Consider the following 11,499-nt stretch of genomic DNA (forward strand, 5'->3'; position numbering starts at 1 on the left):
GGAAATTCAAGCCGAGAGCCTAAGATCACATCAGAATGAGAGGCAGAGGCAGAGTTTGTTAGATAAAGAGTTTTCTGGCTCCAAATCCAGAGCTGTTTCTACTGCAGAATGCCAATTTCAGAGTCTGGAAGACCTAGGTTCATCTTCTATCTCTGACATATACTAGCTCTGTGACCTTGGGCAAGTCACTTGAACCTCTCAGGGCCTCTGAATAATTCTCTAAATCTATAAACCACAGATAAGTTAAGGAGAGAGTTTACATACTGGGAGTTCCCGTCATTGTTGTAATCATAGGTCCAGATGCCCCTAAATAAAATAATCCGAATTTCTGCTTTGACAAAGTGTGTTCCTTAAGAATGACAGCCCTGTAGGTAGATAGCATAGGTTCCTCCCATGTTTGTGAATTGAATTATTCCTGGGTGAGAAAACTGAGGCCCAACAATGAGTGAAATGATTTACACTGCCAGGAAAATTGGTTGGTGGGTAAAGAGAGTTGCATTTCTGGCTTTCCTAGATGGAAGTTGAAACACAACATCCACAGAAACATTGTTATACGTGAAGCTTAGGGTGTCTTCTAGGCACGAAGCTTGAGGAACACTGTGGGTGAAACATGCATTTATAGGTTGCCTCGAAACCAGTATAACACTGTTTCCCTTATAAAATTGCATTGTGATTTTTGAAACAATAGATTTACAAAGTGACTCTTAACCACGGAACATCCAGGCTGAGTGGGTACCAACACTTCTCCATATGGAAACAGACTTAGCTCTTGATCCAGCATAAGAAACAGGCACTCAAGATCTTCCCTCAGAATTATTTGTATTTTATGTCTTACGAAAAGGGGCAGAGATTCGATTCCTCCTTCTCTCATTCCCTATTTACAGCTGCAAACTTCCCCTGAGCTAGAAAGCCTTCTCCTGTCCTTCATCCAATCTGTACATAATTTTTATATACCTAGTCACTTACCACCCTCTTACATTAGATATTGAGGGCAGGGGAATTTTTGCTTTTGCTTGTATTTTCAGCACTTAATCCTGTAGTAGTAGTCCCTAAATGAATACTTATTGTCTCCACCCCCACCCCTCCTTAGACTGTAAGCTCCTCCAGGGCACCGGCCAGAGTGGGGACTGACTCAGTGGAGATCTGAGTTCTCAGCAAGGAGAAGTTACCCACATGTCTAGTGGACAGGAGTTGAGGAACAGAGTTCCAGTTAGGGGTGCTGGATAGCTGGGACCTGAAAAACTAGGCTAGAATTTCATCATAGACATTAATTGCCTCTTACCAATGTATTCTGTTGTGGTTGTTTAGTTTTTATTTGAGTAACTCTAATCCCATGGGAAGTAGGGAGTCTAACCACCAGCCCCTTATCCTGCCAAGACCTAGTCATGTATGAATGCCAACACACATTGTTCTTTTTTAAAAATATTTTTGATTATTCTATTTTTCAATTATTAAGCATTCATTTGCTTGATGCGAAGGAAGAAAGGAAGGAAGGAAGGAAAGGAAGAAGGAAGGGAGGGAGGGAGGAAAGGAGGGAAAGAAGAAGGAAGAAAGGAAGGAAGGAAGGAAGGAAGGAATACAGAATTTCTGTATCTATTCTGCTATTAACAGAGACAAGGAAAACACATTTCCATGTTGATCAAATGCAACACACACATCATTCTCCTCTTTTTGGATACTAGTCTCATGAGGCAGTTTTACCTACCAAGTTTCCTCATCTGTAGAATGAGGGGGTTGGACTACAGTGATCCCTAAGTTTCCTTCCATCTCTAAATCCCTGATCCTATGATCCCACCAGCCCCTTCTCCTCACCACACACACCATGCTAACTCCCACAGCAAAAAAAGAAAGAGGTTTTGTACATCTTGAAGCAATTTTCTACTTATTTTTTAAGATGTTTCTCCCCTGCCTCAATATTTCACCTTGGGCCCAGTCTCAAGGTCAAGGAGGAAAGGGTTTTCAGGGCAGTTTTTTTTTCCTATTTAAAAATAATTATAATCTGTTCCTCCTACTGCTTCCATTCATTGAGGAGAAGAAAAGAAAAAGAAAAACCCTCATTACAAACATGTCTAGTCAAGCAAATCAAATTTCTGTATTGACTATGTCCAAAATGCATTTCTCTTTCTGAATTTTAAGTTAAACACTTCTCTGGGAGGAGGTAATTTGTGTGTTTCATCTTCATTTATTTGGATTCATGGTTTATCAATGCCTTCATCAGAATTCTATAGTTTTTCAAAGTTGTTTTTCTCTGCAGTGTTGTCATTGTATAAATTGTTCTCCTGGTTCTATTCATTTCAATCTTCATCAGATCTTAGAGTTTTCTCTCAAACTCTTTCACCATTTCTTACAGCACAACAATATTCCATTACATCCATATGCCACAATTTGTTCAGCTGTTCCCCAATAGGATAGTCTCTTAGTTGACAATTTTTGACCACTACAAAAGAGCTTCTATAAATATTTTTGGTGTCTATCAGTCTTTTTCTTCTTTCTTTGATCTCTTTGGGAGTAAAGGCCTAGTAGTGATATTGTTGGGTCAGAGGGTATACACAGTTTAGTAACTTTCTAGGCATAACTCCAAATGGCTTTCCAGAATGGCTGGACCAGTTCACAGTTCACACACATTGGTGTGTCTTTTTTCCTACAGCCCCTCCAAACATGTGTCATTTTCCTCATTGGTCATCTTCACCCATCTGATGAGGAAGAAGTGGAACCAGAGTTGCTTTCATTTGCATTTCTCTAGTTTTAATGATTTAGGGCATTTCTTTCCATATGGTTATTGTCGATAGCTTGGAGGCCATTTTCCCTTTCTCCGTCCTCCAGGTGTTTCCTGTCCTTTTCCTTCCCCAGCTTCCAGACCTGCCTTCTCTTTCTCCCTGACCCACCCCCACTCCAGGCTAAAAATGCATTGCATTTGGAGTCCAAGGATGCACATTTAGATCTCAGCTCTCTGATTTACTGTAAGTCATCAAGAAGCGTTAATGAAGTACCTGACATACACCAGGTGCTGTGGTAGATCCTGGTAAACCACAGACAAAAATGAAACTGTCCCACCCTTAAATATTTTACATCCTATCTACAAACCACTGGTGTGACTTGGGGATAAGCTCACCTTCACCTCCCTGACCCTCAATTTCCTCCTTTATAAGGCTGGGGAGGGGGGAGGTTGACTAGATGTTCTCTAAATTTTCTTCCACCTCTAATTCCTGTGGTCTTCAGAGGAGGGAGAAGTTCATATTGAGGACACCTCTCAGGTGTCTATGTCTTTGGGGAGGGTTGGCTCCTCCCTCCTTTCTTCAGCCAAAGCTTTCAGCCACCTTCCTCCATGGCCCAGGGCCCTACTATTTTTAGATATTCTTCCCCACCCCCCCCCCCCCCCCCCACCTCCCACCCCCTCCTGGTCCCCATCCCCAACTCCAAACAGGCTGGATGAGGAAATGAGTCACCCTAAGCCCAGACAGGTAATGGCATCAGGGGCCTTAGCACACCCAAGCTCTCTCTCTTCCAGCTGCCCCAGGCAACCACTCCTGCCCCACCCCTCCAACTTGGGTTAGGGATGAAAAACAACTTGTCCTACACTGGCTGAAGCTGGCTGACTCTGGTTTGGGACCTTGACCCTACCAGCTGGCCCTTTTTCTCTCAGTAGTGGAGACCAGTGGTAAAAATCGTACGCTTGACTGCTCATTCTTTGGTATCCCTTCAGCATATGGTGTAAGTGTGGGCCCTCCATCTTGGCTCAGGATTTCTGGATAAAATGCCCACTTTTATGGGCTAAAACTGAGACTCTGGGGCAATGGATAGGAGGCTAGATCATCTCTTGTCTCTACTACTAATGGCCTTATCTACTGCCTTGAATAGTTAGCTTTTCATAAAGATCAAAAGTTACTCAAAGACTTCAAGCTCCCTGAGGGCAGGAATTGTCTTTTGGCTTTCTTTGTAACCCCTAGGCTTAGCACAGTGCCTGGCACTTAGTAGGTGCTTAATAAATGCTGACTGACTCTGAATGACTTACATTGTCTGGTCTCACAGAGTTAAGAAAAACAAAAGATCGCGGATTTAGAGCTGGGGAAGACTCAGAGAACATTTCATTCCATTCTCCAGTTTTACAGATGAGATAGAAAATGACTTGACCAAAGTCACACAGCCAATAAGTAACAGAGCCAGGATTCGAAATCTGTCTCTTGGACTCCAAATCCATTGCTTTTTCCATTGATTAACTCAGAAGTCATGTGGCTCATCCTTTGCCTGAACAGAAATCCCACCTAATCTCCAACAAGTGGTCATCTCCCCTCTGTTTCGAAGGTGTTCCAGGGATGGAAAAGCTGCTACCTACCCAGGCATCGGATTCCACTTTGGTTTAAAACTGTGGCAAGGCTTTGGACACGCCTGGAATTTGAAAGTGCTTTGCAAATATCTAAGCACTCTGGGGCAGCCAGAGCAGAGCTCTGGCCTTGGAGTCAGGGGGACCTGAGTTCAAATTTGACCTCAGACACGTGACACTTATTACCTGTGTGACCCTGGGCAAGTCACTTAACCCCGATTGCCTCACCAAAAAACAGAAAAAAGATGTTAAAGCACTCTCTGAAGCCTAACTATTATTATTACCCTATTCTTCCACATGATGGTTCTACATTCCCTCAAATTCTTTCTTCTCCAGCTTGGGGCTCCTCAGCCCCTTCAAGTGATCTCTGGATAGCATGCTCGCTGATGCCTTCAACATTCTGGCTGCCTTCCTCTGGATGATCTCAGGCATATCTCTGTCCTCTCAAATGTGGGACCCGCAACTGAGCACAGTGTTCTAGATGTGGTCTAAGCAGGGCAGAGAAAAGAGAGAACAGATCTCTCACCTCCTTTGTCCTGGACACTCGGCATCCTAGAGATTTCCTTAGCTTTTCACGTCAACATGTTGTATTAACTCCTCCCAATTAGATGGTGAATTACATGGGCAGAGTGGGGTTTTTAAAAATGCTGTTGATAAGAATATTATTAATAAGAAGAGTTAGTTGGGCAGGTAGGTAGCAGTGGATAGAGCACTGGCCCTGGAGTCAGAAGGACCTGAGTTCAAATCTGACCTTAGACACTTATTAGCTGTGTGACCCAGAGCAAGTCACCTAACCCTGATTACCTTAAAAAAAAAAATGGTATTTATATAGCACTTTAAGGCTTACAAAAGTGCTTCATAAATTTTATCTCATTTTATCTTCACAAGAACCTGGGAGGTAGGTGTTATTATTATCCCCATTTTACAGATGAGGAAACTAAGACAAACCGAGATTAAGTGACTTGTCCAGGGTCACACAGTTAGTAAATGTCTGATGCTAGATTTGAACTCAGATCTTCCTGACCCAAGAGTCCAATACTCTATACCTTGCACCCATATAATAATATCTAGCATTTATGTAATGCCTACAATGTGACATAAACACTTTGCAAACATTATCTCCTTACAACAACCCTGGTTGGTCAGTACTGTTATTACCCCCATTTTACAGATGGGGAAAATGAGACAAACGGAGGTTAAATGATTTGTAGGGTCATATAACTAGTAAATGTCTGAGGCTGGATTTGAATTCAGGTCTTCCTGATTCCAGGGCTAGAGCTCTATCCACTACACCACCTAGCTGCCCTTTTTACTCGTTTACTTGTACTGACCTCCTGTACACACATCAGGCAGCTGGAGGTAAGCAGCTTGGCCAAAGAAATGGGCTTCTGTCCAGGGGTTGGAGATATCTGGAGGACACAGAAAGAAAAGAACCCCGAAAAGACAAAGTGACTGTGTGTGTGTGTGTGTGTGTGTGTGTGTGTGTGTGTGTGTGTGTGTGTGTGTGTGTGTGAATGAGTGACACTTCCTGTGCAGGGAGGGCACATCCCAAGCCCAGGAAGGAAAACTAAGACCACCCCCATCTGCAGCTCCCGCAGTTGGATAGCAAAGCCACAAAGTGTATCAGGGCCTTCTCCGCTAGGTTCAGGTCCAGGTGGAGCAGATTAGGAAGGGGTCAGCTTGGGTGGAAGTTATATTCAGGGACACAGCCCAAATCGCTATTTCGAGAGAGGAGAATTCTCTGTAACAGGAAGGCTGGCATTGTCCTGGCTCTCCGGGTGGGATTCTGGCACTAATTTTTAGGAAGCGGGATGTGATATGCCCATTTCCTTAACCAAACACCACTGCTTCCCATTCTGGTATATCCAAATGCTGCCTAGTCAACCTGAGGGCTCCCTTTATGCGGTCAAAAAACTGGTCAGAAAACCTGGGGGAAGGTTGTTATTTAATGTAATACAGTGAAAAGAGCACTGGGTTAGGAGTCAAAAGAACTGAGTTCAAATCTCAGCTCTGGCACTGGTGTGACCTTGGGCCTTCATTTCTTTAACTTTAAAATGAGAGTTTTAGCCTAGATTATTTCTATGGTCCCTTCTGGTTCTGAATCTATGAGGCTAAGAATTTGATATTAATTTATATACTGCCAAAGCAGCTAGGCATCACAGTAGATAGAGCATAGGCCCTGAATTCAAATCTAGCCTCAGATACCAGCTGTGTGACCCCGGGCAAGTCACTTAACCCAGATTGCCTCAAAAAACAAAACAAAACAAAACAAAAAAAAAACCCACCAAACTCCCAAATAAACCCAAAACTCCAAAAATATATACTGTCTTGTGAATTTCTTGGGTCAGGGACCCATAGTCCCTACCACAGTACCATGCACATAGTAGGTGACCAATAAATGTTGACTGAACCTGAGGTCCTAAGATCAGGGCCTTATGGCAAGTCTTAGATAGACAGACAGACAGACAGACAGATAGTACTTAATATATTAAGTGCTTACTACTATATGTCAGGCACAATGCTAACAAATACAAATACAAGCAAAAAAAAGATAATTCTAATATGGGAAGATGTCACCCAAAAGGGAGCTTGAGGAGGGTGCTTGGGAGGGGAAAGGTACCAGACTGTTGTAGAGAATGGAAGGTCCTAAATTCAAGAGCTGAGCTAGGAGAAGAGTGAGTATTGATGTCCTGTGTACTTCCTGAAATGGCAGTCCCTGGCAGGAACTCACCAGTTACAGCAAGGGGATTAAAAGGGTAGAGGCTTCTCCAGGGGGAGGAGACTGCTGGATCAGAGGTGGAAAAGTAGTCCTTTTAGGAATATTCTGGTTTTTATTCTCTGCTGGATGCAGGGTGCCCTTCTTTGGCTTAAGCCTGAGCAATGATTCATTTATTTCCCTAATTTTACAGATGAAGAAACTGAGGCACAAAGAAGAAACACAGTTTATTCCTAGACATGCAGCTAGTAATGTCAGAGTCAGGATTCAGACCCAGTTTTCCTAGAAGGAATCTCTAAATCATTGAGTCTAATGCCCTCATTTTACAGTTGAGGAAACTGAGGCCCAGAGAGGTTGTGACTTGCCCAGGGTTGCTTAAGTGAGACTGTCTGAGGTGACATTAGAACCCAAGTTTAGCTCTCTATCCAGGACTCTATGCAATCTCTCAAAAAAGAAGAGCAGGTTAGATATTAGTTAGGCTCAAATGAAATCATGGGCATGTGACATAATGAGTTCAAGAGCTTTGCAGAGGTAAAGGTGTATCAGTGTCAGCCATTGTTAACGCCTTTGTTGAGGAGAATGAGGATGGCAGTTAATGCAAGCCCCTGCTAAGCAGCCCTGGGAGGGTGGGGGATTTTCTCAGTGCTGAGGGTTTGTTTCACCTGGGCCTTCTGCAGTAGGAGCCCCCAGCTTCCTTCGAAGTTCAACTCAAGTGATACCTCCCACCTGAGCCCTTCCTTCCTCCACCAGCTCCTGGGCTGCCCTCCAAAATGGCTTGTGTTTACTCCATATCTACTTATATGTGCTTGGTGTGTTTCCTTGACAGAATGCAAACTCCATGAGGGCAGGCACTCTTTTAACACTCATCTTCCTGAGTTCAAATCTGGCCTCAGACACTTCCTAGCTGTGCAACCCTGGATAAGTCACTTCACCCCGTTTGCCTCAGTTTCCTCATCTGTAAAATGAGCTGGAGAAGGAAATGGCCAAACCACTGCAGTGTCTTTGCCAAGAAGACCCCAAGTGGGGTCACAAAGAATCAGAAACAATTAAACAGCACCAACGATCCTGGCATTTGTTAATTCTCTTGCTGCTAGGGACAGGGGGCACATAGCTGGTCTTTGGACATGCTCCTTTCCTATCGTGTGATTTAGTGCTGATTACTCCCTTATCAGGACTGAAGAATGAGGCCCTGAGTTATGGTGGCTGTTCCCGAAGGTTCCCTGACCTCGCTCCAGCCTGACTAGGGGTGGTGCTGGGGGATCAAGGTGAGGGCGGAAAGAGCCTCAGTAGAGTTCTTTCCTCGGAAACAAGGCCAGTGCATACCCTTGCTGAAAACAAAACCAGGCCCCAGGGCCTCTGCCCAAACAGGTATGGGCTGTCCAGTGAGAGGAGGGAACAAGAAGCAGGGGGAGAGGCCCGTTGTCCCCCCTCCCCTCCCCTCCCCTGCCCTCCCCAGCTCAGGCCAGGTTCAGCAGGGAGCAACCCCCAGCCTCTTGGCTGGCCTCCCCACCTGCCACTCCACACTGACATCATCTGCATTTGCTGGGACACCCAGTCTTCTCTGTGTCCTGAAAACAACAACAATGCTGCCTTGCTTCTGCCTGGGAACAGCAGCAAGCTGCGGCAGCAGTCCCGCCAGCTGGGCCAGCCACCAGCATTCAGATCCCTCCCGGCTGTTTAAACTGGCTCCCGCTGCCTGGGATGGAACCGCCAGATATGTCAACAGTTCCTAGAATTGTGTTGCAGGCCGCATTTGTCTCAGGCTCCTAGGCTTGGGAGCTAATAATAAAGGCAGATATAGGTCAGAGAACTCTCTCCAGCCTCTGGGAAAAGAGCTGAGGATTGCAGCCCCATGGCTGACCCCCTGGAGGGCCCTCCCTGGCCAGTCCCAAGGCTAAGTCCTCATATCATGGTCAACCCAGAATTGTCATGGGGTCTGTGAAAGCCCCCAGTACTATTGCAGCGGCCTCCTCACTGGCCTCCATGCCTCCTCTCCTAGTCTCTCCCCTTTCTGGTCCATCCTCCCCAACCTCCCAAATCAATACTCCTAAAGCTTAGCTCTTTGAGGCCATACAAGAAGCAGATCTTGGGATCCTGGGATCATGGATCCATCTTACTAGTCAATCAACAAACATCTATTAAGCCCCTACTAGGTGCTGGGCTCTGTGCACATAGATCTGGAAGGGGCCTTAGAGGTCCTTGAGTCCAACCCCCTTCACTGTACAGGTGAGGAAACCAAGGCGCAGGAGAGGCTTGCAGCCCAAAGTCCCTGGGGCTTCCTGCCCCAGCCCCATTCCCTGCCCTTGCCAGGCACCCTCTGTGGGTCACATGTTTGTGGTCAGTGAGCACCTGCCAGCACAGACACACAAACTGGGACACACAGCACCCAAGGACAGATGGGAATCAGCCCTTTCCCAGGCCCCAGCACCCTCAGCCAAGGAGTTCAAAGCACCTGAGAGGAGCCACCATCACCTGAATGTTTATTGAGCGCCTAAGTGTTGTGCTGGGCACATTCTCTGGACACCTGGGCTGCCCCAGGAAAGCTGGCTGTCAGGGAGGATGGAGGGGCTCACCTTCCTCTGGGGGCAGGGGACCTGAACTCTGGCTCTGGAGCCAGAGCCCCTGGGCTCAAAACAGAGGCTCCTGACTGCTCGCTGATCTGGGGCAGATCTCTGCTCTGGGAGGGTGGGCTGGGGGGTCTCATCTGTCAAATGAGCTGGATGACTGGCATGGGCCCTTCTAGCCCATGAAGCCTTAGGATTCTTTGAGTCTAGGACAGACACACAACAGGAGGGAAAGATTTAAAGAGACATGCTTGCACATTGATATGCCAAGGGAAGGACAGTTTGGGGGGGGTGGTGATCAAGGAAGGTGGCAAGGAGAGCTAATGGTCAGATAAGGCCTGAACATGCATCTGGAACAAGTATCCTGGGGGTCTGGAGAGCTGAGGAGAGGAGGGGAAAATAGGGGAGGAGAGGAGAAAGGGAGAGAGAAGGGCAGAGGAGAAGGGGAGAGAGAAGGGGAGGAGAGACAGAGAGGGGAGACAGAAGGGGAGGAGAGGGGAGGAGAGACAGAGAGGGGATGTCTTGCTTGAGAGACTGATCTAGAGAGAGCCCAGGGCCTGGCTCTCAGCCACCTCTCAACTCAGCCTATAAGGCAGTGTCCAAAGGACAGGGCCTCTTGGATGGTTGATCCAGGCCTGGGTGCTGGGGAAGAATGGGTTCCTCTCTCTCTCTGGCTCTGGGCCAGGACTCAGAGCCCTTCCATGCACAACACTAATCATGGGATCTTAGATTTAGACCTGGAAGAGACCCCAGAGATCATCTGGACCTAATCCTACCCCCCCCCCAATTTTACAGATGAGGAAACTGAGTCTCAGAGAAGTTAGCTGATTTGCCCAGTGTCACAAAGGTAGTAAATGGCTGAGCCAGAATTTGAACCCAGGTCTCCTGACCCCAAACCCATTGTTATCAGTGTGCCAGACTGACTCCCCAGGGGAAAGATGTGCCATATAGAAAGGTGTCCAGCACTCAGCCCTCCAGGAGCCTTTCTCTCTTGGGTACAGGTAACACATGGCACTGTTAGCTGCTTCCCTTCTAGAGGGGCAGGGGCAGGGTTTCTCTGGGCCCTACTTATGTTTGGGGCTTGACCTCAGGGAGGCATTGGGGTGAGGTGGATGGAGGACTGGGTTTGGGCCCAGAGGCCCTGGGTTTGCTTCTCAGCCCTGCCTCTTACTATTTGGGTGACCTTGGGTGAGTCCCTTCATCTCTCTGCTTCCCTGTTTCCCCATCTGTAAAAAATGTTGGAGTTGGATTAGGACTTCAAGGGTCCCTTTCAGCTTTAATTCATGAACTTGGGATCCTCCCAAGAGCCTGTTCTAGAAGGTACCCCTTTTGCTGGCAATTCTTAAGACCACACAGTCTTACACATTTTTGTCCTTGGTTAATGTAGGAATTTATTTTGCTTGACTGTGTATGTTTGTTATTATTTCTTTTCAAATGGGAAGAGGGAGTGTTAGAGGGAGAGAAAATACGTGCTTGTTAATTAAAAAACAAAATTGAAAGCAAAAAGACTGGCTAATCCTCACTGAGACTTCCTGTCATCAGATGATGACAATAATACCCACTACAGGGGAGCCTGGGGCTGATGGATCACTGCAGTTCTGGAGTTCCAGAGTCAGTGGGCTAAGCAGACTGATTGAGTGAGCCCAGAAAACCCAGCACCAAGGATGTGAGCCCCTGGGAGTTTGTGTTACCAGCCTGCCCAAGGAGGGATTATCTGGCCTAAGCCCGAAAGGGACAGTGGTCAGAAATACATAGTAAATACTTGTGCAGTGAATGCTTTTCATCCATTTTACTTTATACTAGCCCAAACCACTTGCAGGTGCCAGCCTCTCACTCTCTCAGCCCTTCTGTGATGGGGGCATTGCTTTTCATTCATCCATCCATCCATCCATCCATCC

Source organism: Vombatus ursinus, unplaced genomic scaffold (assembly GCF_900497805.2).
Source record: "Vombatus ursinus unplaced genomic scaffold, bare-nosed wombat genome assembly UNPS02000749.1, whole genome shotgun sequence".
Taxonomy (NCBI): Eukaryota; Metazoa; Chordata; class Mammalia; order Diprotodontia; family Vombatidae; genus Vombatus; species Vombatus ursinus.